Here is a 17,920-nt window from a genome sequence, read left to right as displayed (position 1 = left end):
CAGAGAGTAGATAGTACCTGGTAGAACAGAACATTTGTCATGAGGGACCCTCAAGACCATGGGCAGATTTCTTTCATAAACTTTGGAGGTCAGAGGCTGGGCTGATTGATTCAAAGTGCTAAAAAATAGACTGCCAACCAAGAATCCTGTATCCAGTAAAGCTGTCCTTCACAAGGTGGGAGAAATGAAGACATCCCCAGATAAACAAAAGCTGGGGAGCTTGCGCCACTCCTTGCCCTGTAAGGAGTACTCAAGTGAGCCCTGCCAAATTAAGGGAAAGGAAACTGGACAGTAATTCAAAACTGTGTGGAGAAATAAAGCTCTCAGTGAAGATGAATATACAGGGAGTTTTAAACACTTGTGTTATTGTATCAGCAGCTTATAACTATACTTTTGCTTTCTACATAGTTTATGGGACTAATACACTTAAAAGAAAAAACACAATTATTGGTGTAATTGGTAGCTTCTTGATCACATGTTCCAAAAACGTATTGCAAAATGTCTTAAGCAAAATAGGGACTACATTGGTTCACATACCTAAAAACCATCAGAGCACTGTTGGCTTAGATCTGGTTGGAAGGGCTGGGGACACAGCAGTCACCAAAGGGGGAAAAGTTTGTGCACATTTTATAGAAAGAAAAGGGAAGGGACATGCAACCATGCTGACAGTTTATAGCTATTTTTTTAAAATTTAGATTATGGGTTATATTTTCATGTGAATTTAGATCTTTTAACGCAATGTGGATACAAAATAAAATTTAAATGGCCATTAGCCAGTTGTTATTTAGTTTGATATCTCTTTTCATGAAAAGAAAGCCAAAGGAACTGGTTTGGGTAGTAACTGGATGCTATCTCCTGTGTTTCACTCAGGAATGAGTTCATTGCAGGAAAAAGAAATACTCTCTGGCTGTTTCAAGAAAAATAAGATTTTGAAAATAAAGATTCAGAAGTCTATTGCGGGAACTCTTGACCGGAGCCCTGTAGAGCATCAAGACGGCTCCTACGGCGGGCAGCGAGAGACAAACCTCGGCGCCGGGACGCCGCGCGAACCAGGCGGGGCCTCTGTCCGCCCCACCCCGGCTGCGGGGTCTCTCATTTCTGTCGCCCGTGAGCCCTGAAGAGCCACCTGTCCATGACCACAGCTTTGCTGCTGAGCGTGTCGTTTTCAGTTGTGACAACCTGGCCAGGGGCCCGCCCTGGGCGAGTCCGCGTGGCCGGCAGTGCAGAACTGCAGGCAGGAGTAGGGCTGAGCCCTGCAGGGCTGCGGGGCGGGTGGAGCGGGGGGCATGCGCTGCAGACCCTCCAGATGTGCCCAAGCCCTGGGCGCGGACTTACTCGGTTTCTCTCAGGGAGTAATATTTGTGCACTGATGCTTATTTCCATCAACTAGGTGGGGTAATTCAGAGCTTTAATGACATCTATTCTTACGCTCATTTATTTTTCAGCAGCATTTGAGGTCTGCTATTTCCAAGCACTGTGCCAGGTGCAAGGATACCCTGGTGGGTGAAAGATGATATTTCTTCCTTCTTCCGCAGGTTTATAATATGACCAAAAGGAAGTGACACTAAAACTTTAAAGTCACCAAAAGCCCATTTACTAAGCTCCAGCGCTCTTCCTGGGCATGTCAGGGACCCAGACTTGTATGAAGTTAAAAAAAAAAAACAGTTTCCACTGTGGAGAAACACAGAGCCTCCTTCCACAAGTGTCCTTTATGTGTCCAGAAGTCTCAGACGTTCCCCAGCCTCCTGGGCGCATGGCGGTGGGAACCCCCGCTGGTCCCAGAGGGTTGTGTCATGTGCTTCGTTCCAGTCAAGATGTGAAGGAGCTCAAGAAAGCTCTGATACGGAGCCGTTGTCCTGGAGGATGCTTTTGACGGTGAGATACACCATTAAGGAGGTATTTCAGGCCTAAACCTTACCTGCCCGCCTCCCCAGCAGTCTCTCACATACCGTCACCCAGTGCTACCCAAGGTTTTCAGGTGGAGCCCCTTATAAATGAGGTCACTACTTACATAGGCAGTGTAGGCTTGACAAAATAAACCCTGATTATTTTAAATCATATGGAATCTGAATAGGGAATCCTAGGATGTACAGTGCCTCTTATAAATGTGAAAAGGAACATTTACAGGATTGATGAGTAAAGAGTCATTATTTGCTTTCTGAAAGGTTTTTTGCTCTTCTAAGTAATTTATCATGAAATTGCTTTAGGGAGTAAAACTCTTTATTGCTCCTAAAACTCTGATTATGACTTTTAGTTTAAGATTGCATCTGGCTGTTTCCTTATAGGTTTCCTCTTCCAAATCCCTATTAAAACATCCAAGGAACAGAAAACATCAAAAACATTTAAAAACGGTGCTGTAAACAAAATGACCATCAACATTTAATACGATTCCTAGAGCAACTTCCAGTAATAAGGGGCAGATGTGTTTGTTTTCAAATTCCTTAAAATCTTTATCCTCTTCTTCAGCTCCTGAAACAAAGGCAGCATGTCCAGGAAAGAGAGGACTGGGGTAGGTTCTCCCTGTTGCCCACCACCTGTGATGTCAGCCCTTCTCAGAAGCAGCAGGAAGGCTGTGTCCTTGTCCTGAGATGCCAGCCCACCAGGAACCACCCTCTTTCCACCTGCAGAGGACGCAGCCCCTGTGGATGCTGCTGAACAAGTGTGTGGCCCAGAGACGGGGGATGAGCCAGATGGACCTCAGCAGGCCTGGAGGCTGCTGCACTTAGGTATTTTAAAGCAATAAATCTATGGCTTCCTATACTTGAAGCATTATTTATTCTGCTGCAAGTTTGAAAACTGGACATAGGAAATGGTAAAGAGTCTGTCTCAGTCTGGCAAGAGAATACTTGACCTCTGCTCATCCCTAGTGATTGGACAAATTCTCTAGTTGTTGGGGCAGGAGGGAGACTGTGTCAGTACTGACTTGAACAGAGAGGAGACTTTCATATCCTGTTGGTGTGGACGTTAGTTTATCAGTATTTATCTCATTTGTATTAGAGACAATTTTATCTGAATTACTTAGTGATTATATCTGATTTACACTTCACACAATATTAATGTGGGCAGTCCCTTATCTTCCTGTTTGTATCATTTGATGTTTTTAAAAAAGCTTAACCTTTATGAGTGACTTTCTTTTGGGTACACCTCTTATGAGTGTGTACTCAGTCACTTAGCTGTGTTTGACTCTTTGTAACCCCGTGGACTGTAGCCCACACCAGGCTCCTCTGTCCATGGGATTTTCCAGGCAAGAATGCTGGAGTGGGTTGCCATTTCCTCCTCCTTGAACATTAATTAAGATTTGCCTTTTCAGCCAATATTGACATGTTTCAATAATGACATTATCTAATCTCCAATAGTGTGAAAATTTGTGTCAGTGATTATTTAAAAATAATTGCCTCACTCCCAGCACTGTAAACCCACCAGGGCAAGAACTCTGTCTGTTCTGTTCACAGCTGTGTCTCTGGCAACTGGAGGAGAGACTGGAGATCAGTTAAGGACTCAGTAAACGTTTGTTGCATGAATGACTGAGTAATGAAGGGAGACTTTTGGTTTAAACCATCTTTCTTTAAAACGGTAAATGTTGGTCCCAGTGTCTCCTGGCACCTGATGCTGCCAGGAAATGAAGCCCCTTGGGGATTCTCTGAGGTGATGGTGCCCCGGAGGATTGCTGGGGAGGGCCGGGGAAGAGGCACAGGACATGCTAGGTGTTTAATTTCATTCATCATCATAACTGGATTTACCCTGGATCAAACAATGCTGCAGCTTTAGGCTCTTCCCAGGACAGCGGGTCCCCAGCAGCACACTCACACCATCATGTGTTGTGAAGTTTTCAAAAGGTGTCACCTGGAGTGAGCAAAGACTATGCCTCTTTCCAGGCCAGCTCCCCCAACCCGCATCTCCCTCCATGAGAGGATGAGAGATTCGTGCAGTGGGTCAGGCCTGGGGAGGCAGGGGCAGGGGTGGGCATGGTTAGAGTTAGTGCAGCCGCAGTAACTCTGTCTCAGTGCTGGGATGACTTCCAAAAATGCTCTAACCACACACGCTGCTGATTCATCCAGTGTCATGATATGAAGACTCAGGAATTAAAGATAAAACAGTAATCTGCCAGAAAATGCAGTTAGAGTTATGCAGAGGTGTGCTGTGCCCTTAAAATTGGAGAAAAAAAAAAAAAAAAAAAGCTATTTTCCAGACTCTGTGATGCTTGTGATAATTGTCATAGTTCAAATGTTTATATTATTCTTATATGTGCATACTTTTCTTAAAGAAGTTCCCCAGGTTATGTGACTTGGAAGCCTCACAAAACCTGGGGATCCCACGCTTGTTAAAATCACAAAAATTGGGAAAACTTTTAAATCTCTAGATTTTCCTGCACCAAATAACTTGGAATAAATTTCTCTGGAACAAGACTGTTGAGGTTACAAGAAAAGATGGCCAAAAACATATTAGCTATGAGAAACTTAATACTTATTTCCCTCACTCAGCAGTTCATGGATCCAGAAGAATTATGAAAGATGTGTGTATGTGGATGTGGGAAAAATAAGAAAAAATAGAGGGGAAAAACAGAAACAATAAATGATAGACTGAGCTAAATCTTATCAGTAATTGCATTAAATGTTAACGGTCTACACACTGCAGATGGGAGGCAGAGATCGTCAGGATGGATGAGAAGCAAGTTCCAACCATGTGCTGCCTGCAAGAGGAAGCTCTGAATAAGAAGACATGGAGAGGAGCTTGAAAGCGAATGGAAGGAAAAGGTAAATCATGCAAATGTTGAGAGTAAGTCGTTGGAGTAAAGTGTGTTCGTATCAGAGAAAATAAGCTTCCATCTGGCGAGTGTTGCCAGAGATGAAGGGAGTTTGTGTCATGTTCGAATGCTCTTCATCGGGAAGTCAAATGATTATAAAGGCGTCTGATGAGAAATACTCCAATATATGAAGCAAAACTGATTCAATTCAAAACTGAAACAGATGAGTCTATAACCAGATTTTAACACTCCTCTCTTGGCAACTGATAGAACAGTGAGATTTAAAAAATGACAAATGAGTCAGTGAGGAGAAAGCATCTCCCCGAAGAAAGGCCTGACTGAGGTGGCTGGAGGTAGTGGGGGCCTGGCGCCTGGCTCAGTCCTTGTGGGAGGTGACCTCCCTCCTCCACAGGTGTCTGCTGCCCCTCAAAGCCTGCTTTCCACCATAGGGAGGTCTCCGGCTCTTGGGGGCCACGGAGGCAGCGTTTGTAGAGGCTGGACAGGCTACCAGGCTTGTCTGGTGCCCCAGGGCCCTGGCCAGCATTGGCCCATGGACTCACCTGTCTGTAATCCTGGGCCATGGAAAGCTCCTTATTTCCTTGTGCACTCAGGAATGCAGTTATAGAAGATAATTTTAAAGTCACATTCAACATTTTAATTGTTTTCAAGAAGTCCAGGGAACTGTGTCACGAGGGGTAGAAGTGAACGCTGCCTTTTGAGACACACAGTAAATTGGTACGTATTTGTTCACTACGGATCATTTCTGCTTGTTTGTGGCAACAGAAAGTGGCACAGCTCCATGACAAAGTGGAACCGTTGCATCGAGTGTGGTGCGTTCACGTGACTGAAGGTGGAGGGGCGCTGGACGGACAGCCTGCATCCGCGGGAGGGCCCTGCGTCTCCTCTTGTTTCTAGCAACCGTGTATGTGTTTGCCTTTGCAGGAGCCCCTGGGTTTCCAGGGACCACGCCAACAGTGTCCCCCTGGAAGATCTGCCTCCCAACTCGCTGTAGGTACGAAGCGCAGCCTTCATTTTCACTGCTTTGTGCACGTGAGACCCGCTGGACAAGTGACCCAGCCGTGAGTCCCACACTGGACCCAGGCTGGCTTTCAGGCGGCCGTCAGCGGCGTCCATCAGATTCCACCCCTGGGGCTCCCCTTTCCCGGATTCTTCACTGACTTACTCTGAGCTGACTTCTATTTCTTTCTCCTGCATCATAAAAGTGGATTGGAAAAGCAAATATCATCTCTAAGATTCACTGATGTTACTTTAATTAAATGCACATTACCTTTTTAAGTGTTCTGCCTCAAAGTGGTGAAGCCAGAGGACGAGAAGCCGCATGGAAACCGCATCTCCTTCCACCTTCTCACCTCCTTTTGGACGTGGCAGATTGGATTCTGGCTGAGTATGTGTCAGAATTCAGACTTGGCCGCAGTTAAGCTCTCGCTGCTACTGCAAAGGCAGTAATAACAACCAGCTGAGTGAAGAATGGAGCCCAGATTCGGAAAACAAGAGAGCCGCCCCTTGGTGAGGTCGTCTGCTCGGTGATCCCCTTGTTGGGGGAGCCTGGGTGGGAGGCATGCGGTTTGAGGGGTCCAGGCACGACTGCGTCTGAGGTCACTCTGCTCCCCAACTCGGAGGTGCTGAGTCAGCCGTCAGCCAGTTTGCGAAGGTAGGACTGAGGTGGTGACAATACAGAGTTCAAAAGTGAGGTCTGGAGTACCGTTTGCCCTGTGATCGTCTCAAAGGACCGAAGCAGCCGCAGAACAAAGTCAGGCCAAGTTTAATACTCTAAAGCCAGTGTATTTCTTAATAAGAATATGAGTGGAAAACAAAACAGCTTAGCCAATATTCCCCCAACTGCCATAATCCCTCAAATCGGGGAGAAATTCCACCCCAAAAATAACAACAAAGAAAATCCAAGCGAATAGGAACCAAAGTCAGCCTCCCCCTCCCCCCAGGTGGCATTTCCATGGCAGACGGGCCTTGGATGAAGAACCAGTTGGCGAACGCAGGGCGTGCGGGCCCCTGTGGCCACGTGGCCCTGGCAGGGCTGTGCCGGCGTCTCCACGTGGCCTCCTGCCTCTTGCCCTGCCCACGGGGCGCCCGGACTGGGCCACGAGCCAGCTCCTAACTGCAGGTCGGCACCTAGGTTCCTCATGCTGACGTGACTCTGCTCTGAACATGAATGCGTGATAAACACGGTACACTCCTTCACCAAATAAGTGAGAGGGAGGAGAAGAGAGAGAGGGTGGAAGGACCAGTTCAAGAGGACTTCTCAGGATACTTGAAAAACTCTAATGGGTTGAGTCCCTCATGTAAACGTTTTCTGGTCTGTGCTAGGTCCTTAGAACAGCTCCCCAGGCGGCATTGCTGACCCGTGACACATAGGGCAGTGTCTCTGCCCAGCCTGAGAACAGGTCATGAGTGAGACCCTGAGATCTAGGACAATCATCATCCTTCTCCAGTGAGCTAATGCATGTGATTTCCATGTTTGAATGTGGTAGCAGCAGACTCTCATTTGGAGATCTAAATAAATATGTTTTGTTAATAATGTACCTTTAAATTAAGATGAAAGTTTTCTCAGGACAGAGTTTTCAATCTTCTTCCAATTTTCAGGAGGGGGACGTGGGGAGGAAGAGGGTCCCTTCATCCTGCTCTGGCCGTGGAGCCACCCTGAATCTCTCCAACTGTGCCCCCTGCCTCGGGGAAAACAGTCATGTGAATTCACCGATTTTTGAGGTAGTGGAAGGTGTCAGGTTTAGCTAGTAGGTATTGTCTCTCAACGTATTTTGAGAAACATCTGTGCAGTTTCGATGAGTAAGACACGTGGGTGCTTTCCACACATGGCTTCATCTTCTTGCTACAAACAGCTTCTCCCTTAAGTGGCCTTCCGTCTCTACCTTTACCATATCCTTGTTCTAAATCTTTGATAACTGGCCCTTTATTGTAGGCAAAACTGAACCTTCTTGGGTTTCAGAGTCTGCAGCAGGTGACGCAGACTCATCCATGTCAGCCGGTGGAGCCGTGTGATGAGCAAGCCCTGCGTCTGTGTGGGACGGAGGGTCGGGAGGTTGGCCAGGTCCCCTCGGCTGGGTTGCTCCTGTGTGCTTCCCTCACTGACCCCACAGGAGGGGTCGCTGCGCACCGCTTACTGCTGGGAGCATCTTTGTAACTGCTCTGGGCTCCTGTGCACAGATTTGGGTACTCTCCCCGGTTTGCTGGTTTGTTCCATCCTGTGTTTATATCTGTGTGGAGTCGTGGGTATTTATTTTATGCTCTGGGTTATGATCCAACACGACTTTGCTTTGTTGCTCGAATTGTTGCAGCTCTGACCACGGGGACTCCTTCCGTTGGCTGCTGTGTCCCTTTGACCTGCCCCCTTCCTCACCTTCTGACGTTATGAGAAGCTCTAGGCTTATCTTGTATAATTCCTACCCCAGTTTGCCTTAGAATCATTCATTTCTCCCAGAAGCCCCGTGGCTTTTTGTGGAGAACGGACTTTAGACCCTAAGGTCTGGGCACTGGGGCGCTTGTTGCTCCTGAGGTTCCCCGGCTTCTGGGCCCTCTTGGCGGGCAGAGCAGGAGATGGCGTGCACCGTGATGGCACGTGCACACTGGCTGTGTCCATCACGCGTGTGACATCTCTCCACCTTTCTCTGCGTGTCCGTCAGTCTCTGGCACCAGCGAGCCTGAGTTCGTCCTGACGGAGGTGGTTCTGACCCGCACCACCTCTCTCCCATCTGTCTGTGTTTACTTTTGAACCTTGCACATTTGCTTTTATTAGCAAAAAGCATATCCAAGTAAGCTTTTTCTTCCCTAATAATTCCAGGAACATAAATTTGTCTAAAAGTGCTACTTTGAAGGGTATTTTATAGTTCTTTAAAATATTTATATTGTGGTTTGCTGTTTAATATTTTATACACTTGTTTAAATCTATCCAAATAGGTATTAAATTCTTGGAGGGTGGGGCTAATGTCACTTTCACTTTTTATTCCTCCTGGCCCCTGGCACAGACAGTTACGTCCTGACCAAGCGCCTGTCTTCGTTTCTGGGGCCTGGTTCAGGAGTCCCAGCTCGCGCTGCGGGAACTCCCGTGGGGCGGCTCCTCTTCTGTGCCTGGAGCGGCTCTCACCGCACCGCCGGCTCCCTGGTGGGAAAGAGGAGCCCCGCCACTCCCGAGGGTGTCTCTGTGCATCCACTTTAGGGGCAGAACTGGAATACTTGGGGAAACGAGGTACCTTCGGTTTTGGTAAAGATATTCAAACGTTTATAAGAATACGATGTTTGTGTCTGTGGTGGTAACTTTCTTTTTGTCTTCGGAGGGTTAGCGTGGGGCAGGGTACATAAAGCGGTGGAGTAGGAGAAAGAGCTACAGCTGTCAGCGTGACTGTGGTCGGGCTGGACGACAAGCACTGGGGGTAACAAAGAAGGACTGACTGTGCCTGATAACCTACAGCGCCTGTCAGGCCTGTCTGATGACAGGAAAGTACAGTGTGTCCACGCAGCCGAGACAATGATGAGTGATTCTGCGATCATGGTTTTGTGTGGTCATCTCTGATTTCACTTCTTAGTTGAAGGGTAAATGCAGGGCAAAGGCAGCGTTTTCCTGGTGCCACAAAGCTCTGGCTCTTTGTCTCATGACTTACAGGATTATGATTATGGCCTCCTACAGAATGATCCAGGCTTGTCCCATGGCCATGGGTTTAATACTTCCTCCCAGGGAACCAAAATTGCTACATTTCTAATCCCATCACACTTTATCTCTTAAACATTCTTGCACTGCTGTGGTTTATTAAATGGTTTCTTATGTAAAATTAAGTTATTTTAGATAATGCTCACATTCAGGATGCCAATGATAATGATAATGTGAATGATGACATAGCTTCCATGGTAAGCTGTGTGTGTAACTGTGGTGTGTAAGTGGGACCCGTGTAATTTATCATCTGATCTGGATGCTTCTGAAACTGGCTGACACTGTGGTTAACGACCCCACTGCCCCACAGGCCTGGAAAGGGAGGTGTGGTGGCCACCCTATGGAAAAGTCCAAATGGAAATACAAGGTACCTTTTGGTTCCTTAAACACTATTCAGATTCCCTCTGTTCCTCTGCCGGAATCTCCCAGCAGCCCAGCTCTCGGACACCCCTGGAGGGCAGGAGTGGAGAGAAATGACGCTGAGCTGGATCCTAAGGAGGGACTTGGGGGGCTCCGGTCTGCTCTGGCGGGGAGCCCCAGACTCAGCTTTCCTTCGTGTTGAAGGTGATGAGAGCAGTGGGGCTGAGGGGTGGGCGCCCACCACGGCCGGGGTCACCGGGGCGGAGAGTGTGGCAGGGCGACAGCGAGCGGCACAGAGCCGTCTGACGCAAGGCCCAGGAGGCGACGGTGTGGCGGCTCGGGGCTCTGGCCTGGGGGCCGTGCAGACATCGAGGCTCTGAGACCAGATCTGCCCCTCAGGGAGGCTCTGGATGTCGGGGAGGGTCCTCCGGGCGGGGCAGGGTCCCTGCCACACAGGCCCAGGTTTGGGGAACCTAAAACTTAAAAATCTTAAAGGGCCCTCTGAAAAACAAAGGTTTTCAACCATGAACAAAACCAGGCATGACAGTGACTGCATGTGTCAGTGCGGCAAGAGGAGGGTCTGTGCTTGGAGGTTCCCCCCTCCGAGGACAGCTGACGATGGTGCCTCACTCATGGAGGGACCCAGGGACCACGCCGCTCACCCCAGAGGGACCCGGGGACCACATCGCTCACCCCGGAGGGACCCGGGGACCACGCCTCACACTCACGGAGGGACCCAGGGACCACGCCTCACACAGAGGGACCCGGGGACCACGCCTCACACCCCGGAGGGACCTGGGGACCACGCCGCTCACCCCGGGGGGAACCGGGGACCACGCCTCACACTCACGGAGGGACCTGGGGACCACGCCTCACACTCACGGAGGGACCCGGGGACCACACTGCTCACCCCAAGTAAGGGCCAGGGGACCACATCTCACACCCCAGAGGGACCTGGGGACCACACCACACACCTGAGACCCAGGAGGCCATGCCACCCACTCCTCAGAGGGACCCAGGAGCCCACACCACTCATCCCGAGTAAGGGCCAGGTGAGCACATCACCCACTCCTTGGAGGGACCTGGAAACCCAGGGGACCACATCACCCATCTCCTGGAGGATCCAGGGTCTTAGAAAACCATGCCACCTACTCCTTGGAGGGACCCGGGGACCACGTCACCCACCCCCTCGGAGGAACCTGGGGACCACGCCACTCATCCCTCCAAGCCAGCAGAACTAGACATTCCCATCCAAGCCCTCTAACTGATGCCCACCAGTGCCCAGGGTCACTCCAATGCAGCCTGACACAGAGCTGGGAAGACAGACAGAGTGGTCCTGAGGGTCTGCTAAGAAAACATCTTCGTAGGTGAAATAAAGCCAGTGCACACACATGCACACCACACACATGAGGTGAGAACGCTTAACTTTTGAGCCTCAAAAGTTAAGTTGAGCCACCTCTGCATTTGGGCTAAGAGATCAGAATCAGGCAGTGGGCAAGAAGAGAAAATTAATAGTGTGGTTAGAAAAGCAGTCCCTGTGGGATGCAGTTAATGGCTGGGTGTGGCCCGCAAGGCACCGCGGTGTGAGCTTCGGTGAGCACAGACGGAGCTCACTGTTTATTTTGTTGGCTGCAAGTCTTAGAAATCAGAGTGTGCCCACAGAGGAGTCAGGAGAAAAGAAATAAGCCAGGCCACGCTCCCTCCTGTTTCAGGGTGACTGACTGCTGTGGAAAGAGGGGGCGTGTGTGAGGCCATGGGCACTGGGGAGCACCCGAATGGTGCTCTTTCCACCCTGAGACCACAGCCCAGGTTGTCGCTCTCCCCGTGAGTCACCGGCACTGCACAGACCAGGCTGGAGTCGTTGACCCCTAAGTGGAGGTCATTCTGCAGTTGGCAGATGAACTAGTGTTAGGATTTTTCCTGCTCCTCATGGAACACGTTGTCTACTGGAGGTGGCCGATGTCAGCTGATGGCTGTTTGTCCTTGGCTCATCACCCGTGGGAAGTGACCTCGGCAGAGGTGAAGTGAAATGTTGTTGTTCAGTCACTAAGTCCTGTCTGACTCTTTGCAACCCCATGGACCGCACCACGGCAGGCTCCTCTATTCTCCATTATTGCCTGGAGGTTGCTCAAATTCATGTCGGTTGAGTTGGTGATGCTATCTAAATGGTATCTAACCATCTCATCCTCTATTGTCCCCTTCTCCTCCTGCCTTCAATCTTTCCCAGCATCAGAGGCTTTTCTAATGAGTCAACTCTTTGCATCAGGTGGCCAAAGTACTGGAAGTTCAGCTTCAGCATCAGTCCTTCCAAAGAATATTCAGGGTTGATTTCCTTTAGGATTGATGGGTTGATCTTGCTGTCTGAGGGACTCTCAAGCGTCTTCTCCAGCACCACAATTCAAAAGCATCAATTCTTTGATGCCAAGCCTTGTCTTTGCAGGATGGCATGGAAACCCCCTCCAATTTCTTGCCTGGAGAATCCCATGGACAGAGGAGCCTGGTGGGATATGGTCCCAGGGGTCACAAAGAGTTGGATAAGGCTGAAGCAATTTCGCATGCATGCAGCCTTCTTAATGGTCCAACTCTCACAACCATAGATGGCTAGTGGAAAAACCATAGCTTTGACTATACGGGCCTTTGTTGGGAAGGTGATGTCTCTGCTTTTTAATACACTGTCTGAGTTTGTCATAGCTTTCCTTCCGAGGAGTAAGAGTCTTTTAATTTCATGGCTGCAGTCACTGTCTGCAGTGATTTTGGAGCCCAAGAAAATAAAGTCTGTCACTGTTTCTACTTTTCCTGCTTCTACTTTTCCCCCCTTCTATTTGCCATGGAGTGATGGGACTGGATGTCATGATCTTAGTTTCTTGAATGCTGAGTTTTAAGCCAGCTTTTTCATGCTCCTCTTTCACCCTCATCAAGAGACTCATTACTTCCTCTTCACTTTCTGCCATTAGGGTGGTATCATTTGCATATCTGAAGTTATTGATATTTCTCCCAGCAGTCTTGATTCCAGCTTGTACTTCATCCAGCCTGGCATTTTGCATGATGTACTCTGCATATAAGTTAAATAAGCAGGGTGACAATATACAGCCTTGATGTGCTCCTTACCCAATTTGGAACCATTCCATTGTTCCATGTCTAGTTCAGTTGCTTCTTGACCTGCATACAGGTTTCTGAGGAGTTAGGTAAGGTGGTCTGCTATTCCCATCTCTTGAAGAATTTTCCACAGTTCGTTGTGATCAACACAGTCAAAGGCTTTAGTGTAGTCAATGAAACAGAAATAGATATTTTTCTGGAATTCCCTTTCTTTTTCTATGATCCAATGGATGTTGGCAATTTGATCTCTGGTTCCTCTGCCTTTTCTAAATCCAGCTTGTACATCTGGAAGTTCTGGGTTCACATACTGCTGAATTCTAGCTTGAAGGATTTTGAGCATTACCTTGCTAGCATGTGAAATGAGTACAATTGTGCAGTAGTTTGAACATTTTTTGGCATTGCCCTTTGGGATTGGAATGAAAACTGACCTTTTCCAGTCATGTGGCCACTGCTGAGTTTTCCAAATTTGCTGGCATATTGAGTGCAGCACTTTCACAGCATCATCTTTTACGATTTGAAATAGCTCAACTGGAATTCCATCACCTCCACTACTTTGTTGGTAGTGATGCTTCCTAAGGCCCTCTTGACTTCACATTCCAGGATGTCTGGCTCTAGGTGAGTGATCACACCATTGTGATTATCTGGGTTGTGAAGATCTTTTTTGTACAGTTCTTCTGTGTATTCTTGCCACCTCTTCTTAATATCTTCTGCTTCTGTTAGGTCCATACCATTTCTGTCCTTTATTGAACCCATCTTTGCATGGAATATTCCCTTGGTATCTCTAATTTTCTTGAGGAGATCTTTAGCCTTTCCCATTCTGTTGTTTTCCTCTATTTCTTTACATTGATCACTGAGGAAGGCTTTCTTATCTCTCCTGGCTATTCTTTGGAACTCTGCATTCAAATGGGAATACCTTTCCTTTCCTCCTTTGCTTTTGGCTTGTCTTCTTTTCACAGATATTTGTAAGGCCTCCTCAGACAACCATTTTGCCTTTTTGCGTTTCTTTTCCATGGGGATGGTCTTGATCCCTGTCTCCTGTACAATGTCACAAACCTTCGTCCATAGTTCATCAGTTACTCTATCAGATCTAGTCCCTTAAATCTATTTCTCACTTCCACTGTATAATCATAAGGGATTTGATTTAAGTCATACCTGCATGGTCTAGTGGTTTTCCCTACTTTCTTCAATTTAAGTCTGAATTTGGCAATAAGGAGTTCATGATCTGAGCCACAATCAGCTCCCAGTCTTGTTTTTGCTGACTGTATAGAGCTTCTCCATCTTTGGCTGCAAAGAATATAATCAGTCTGATTTCAGTGTTGACCATCTGGTGATGTCCATGTGTAGAGTCTTCTCTTGTGTTGTTAGGTCCTCCTTCTGTTAGGTCCTTACTATTTCCATCCTTTATTGTACCTATCCTTGCATGAGACATTCCCTTCAGTTCAGTTCAGTTCAGTTGCTCAGTCGTGTCTGACTCTTTGAGACCCCATGAACTGCAGCACGCCAGGCCCATCACCAACTCCCAGAGTCCACCCAAACCCATGTCCATGTCTGTTGGATGGTGATGCCATCCAACCATCTCATCCTCTGTTGTCCCCTTCTCCTCCTGCCCCCAATCTTTCCCAGCATCAGGGTCTTTTCCAAGGAGTCAGTTCTTCACATCAGGCAGCCAAAGTATTGGAGTTTCAACATCAGTCCCTCCAATGAACACCCAGGACTGATCTCCTTTAGGATGGACTGGTTGGATCTCCTTGCAGTCCAAGGGGCTCTCAAGAGTCTTCTCCAACACCACAGTTCAAAAGCATCAATTCTTTGATGCTCAGCTTTCTCTATAGTCCAACTCTCAGAGCCATATCTGACTACTGGAAAAACCACAGCCTTGACTAGATGGACCTTTGTTGACAAAGTAATGTCTCTGCTCTTTAATATGCTGTCTAGGTTGGTCATAACTTTCCTTCCAAGGAGCAAGTGTCTTTTAATTTCATGGCTGCAATCACCATCTGCAGTGATTTTGGAGACCCCAAAAATAAAGTCAGCCACTGTTTCCACTCTTTCCCCATCTATTTGCCATGAAGTGATGGGACCGGATGCCATGATCTTAGTTTTCTGAATGTTGAGCTTTAAGCCAACTTTTTCACTCCCCTCTTTCACTTTCATCAAGAGGCTCTTTAGTTCTTCTTCACTTTCTGCCATAAGGATGTTCCCTTAGTATCTCCAATTTTCTTGAAGCGATCTCTAGTCTTTCCCATTCTGTTGTTTGCCTCATTTTTTTGCGTTGTTCACCTAAGAAGGCTTTCTTATCTCTCCTTGCTGTTCTCTGGAACTCTGCATTCAGTTGGGCAAACCTCTCCCTTTCTCCTTTGCCTTTCACTTCTCTTCTTTCCTCTGCTATTTGTAAAACCTCCTCAGACAACCACTTTGCTTTCTTGCGTTTCTATTTCTTTGGGATGGCTTTGGTCACCACCTCTTGTGCAATGTTATGAACCTCTATCCATAGTTTCGCAGGTACTCTGCCTACCGTATCTAATCCCTTGAATCTATTTGTCACTTCTACTGTGTAATCGTAAGGGATTTGATTTAGGTTATGCCTGAATGGTGAATGGTCTATTTGTTTTCCCTACTTTGCTTAATTTAAGTCTGAATTTTGCAATAAGGAGTTCATGATCTGAGCCACAGTCAGCTCCAGGTCTTGTTTTTGCTGACTGTTTAGAGCTTCTCCATCTTTGGCTGCGAAGAATATAATCAATCTGATTTCGGTGTTGACCATCTGGTGATGTCCATGTATAGAGTCATCTCTTGGGTTGTTGAAAGAGGGTGTTTGCTATGATCAGTGTGTTCTCCTGACAACAGTCTGTTAGCCTTTGCCCTGCTTCGTTTTGTGTTCCAAGTGCATTAGCTCTGGAGTAATTTAAACCCTTGGGAAGCTCTGTGGGATGTGATCCCAATTCTGACAGAGCTGGTGTGTTAATGAAATGGAATTCCTCTCTGGAGGGGTGCAGAGCTGGCCCCCGCACTGCCCTGCTCCCTGACCAATGGGCGACTGCCCTTCATATCTTGCAAACATTCAGCTCCGGCACATGCGGGTCACCCAGCTGAGCTGACACTTAGTCATTTTACTGTCCCCTTTGACTTTCTGGGAGGAAAAGAGAGGCAGGACAGTAGAACTGATGACCGTCTGTAGCAAGGTCAGGGTGAGTAAGCACCCTTGCCTCTGGAACACAGGCAGGAGAGGGGACAGGTGTCCTGTGTCCTCCTCTGAGGGCTGCTTCCTCCCAGCTCAAGGCAAAGGGGAGCCTGGGGGAGGGGTTGACGCGGGGAAGGAGAGACTCCAGGGCCGCGGGTTCAGGTCAAACATCTGAATCCTCCGCTGTCCTCCAGAGTGGCTGAACCTCCCACTAGCAAGATACAATGGATGGTGAAAGAGCATGCTTCCTCCAGGCCAGAGTTCAGCCTCCTCAGGGGGTCACGAGAAACTCTAGGAGTGAAAGGGGAAAGATAAGTTCCAACACCGAGGAAAACTGGAGTGGGCACAGTATCTGTGGGTCCAAAAGCAAACTCAAGGCTCAAGGTTGTCCGCAAATCACCTGCTCAGAGACTGATTGTGACAGAACTAGAAGACGATGTGGTGGAAGAAAGACAAGCAGAGACCTTGGGACATTCCTACAAATTGTGTGTCTTTGGTGTGAGCTGGTGGTGGCATGGAAAATGCATGTACTAAGGTGTTTTGAAGGGCAGGGGCTGGCTGGGATGACATAGAAATACTCTTTCTACTGGTTCCTCCTTGGTGAATTTGTAGATGGTCCTCTCCTAAGTAAATATTTTATGTTTGATAGCATTCTACTTATGTTGCTTGATATTGAACTATTCCATGATTGGCATTTCCCATTTTTGAGAGGATTCCAAATAAATTGTGAGATTGATTCCACATGGTGTGTATCTTCTCAACCGAGATCATGTGCTCCAGTTGAGGAAATATTCAAGTAATATTGGGAGCACATGCTTGTTTTTCTTTTATCATGATTTATGCAGCACATGTTTTTTGAAAAGTATTTGGGGATTTAGAGAACATTCAGTAGAATTATATTATTCTAGTAGTAAATTATTATTCTAGTAGTAAATTTAGAGTAATTCTATTGTGTCATTGAAGAATTTTGGGTGCAAAGAATCCATGTGCTTCTAAGAGACAAAAATCCTTTTATCATTCTCAAAGGAATTGGATATTGCAGGAATTCCTTGATTAAGGCCAATTATTTTGTTTATAATTCTTTTAGTATCATAAAATATATTTATATTTAAGAGATTGTGCTATGAACCATGAGCTGAGTTCAGGCATGAAATTATTCCCCAGTGTCGTCATGGGACGCTTGTTATCCTGTCTCCCCAGATCCATCCAGGGACCGTTGGGATGAGCAGGGGGGTCAGGAGTCCACATTTTGTTGAGGCTGAGCTAGCAGATGGGCTCATCCCAGTGAACAGAGAGTCATTCACCCTCCAGAAATGTAGCCTCGGGACCATCAGGCCTAAGGTCTACCCAAGTCAAAAAGGTAGACCGGTGTGTTCTTACCTTGATCCATACTGATTGGTTAGAAAACAATGTGAATACATTTGATGGTTCTGTTTTCACTCATCGTTCATCATCTTATTTCTGTAAGTCCTTCTGAGGCAACCCCTGAAAGGGCCTGATGCCGCCAGGCCTTGTGCGTGGCTCCCCGTGGCGCCAGCATGAAACTGCCATCAAGGCTCTTTGCTCAACTCCCTCCTGAGAGCTCTGTCCTGTTTTCAGCTGGCGCTGGAGGAAAAGAAGAAAGAAAATGCCAGGTGGGACGGTGACTGCCATCTCCTCTCCCTGCTCCAGTCACAGGACTTCATTTGAAATCACGAGACTGTCTGTGGGCTCCAGGTACTGGCCACCGCATTCTATGTCTCTTGAAAGAAATTATACTTTGGTTTGGCCTCAAGCATCTTGTCTTTTGCAATCCTACGAAGTGGTCAGAGCTACATCTGCCATTGATGGGGATAAAACCAGA

General features: G+C 47.5%; 1 long non-coding RNA gene across 1 annotated transcript; it reads left to right on the top strand.

The window, feature by feature from the left end:
• Positions 1 to 1,490: 1,490 nt before the first annotated feature.
• Positions 1,491 to 2,793, top strand: LOC122684326. The gene is made up of 3 exons (XR_006337993.1): positions 1,491 to 1,875; positions 2,467 to 2,509; positions 2,628 to 2,793. It is a non-coding gene; the product is annotated as an uncharacterized LOC122684326 (long non-coding RNA).
• Positions 2,794 to 17,920: the final 15,127 nt, after the last annotated feature.

The sequence above is a fragment of the Cervus elaphus genome, chromosome 26 (assembly GCF_910594005.1).
Source record: "Cervus elaphus chromosome 26, mCerEla1.1, whole genome shotgun sequence".
NCBI lineage: Eukaryota > Metazoa > Chordata > Mammalia > Artiodactyla > Cervidae > Cervus > Cervus elaphus.
This window is presented reverse-complemented; position numbering and strand designations above follow the sequence as displayed.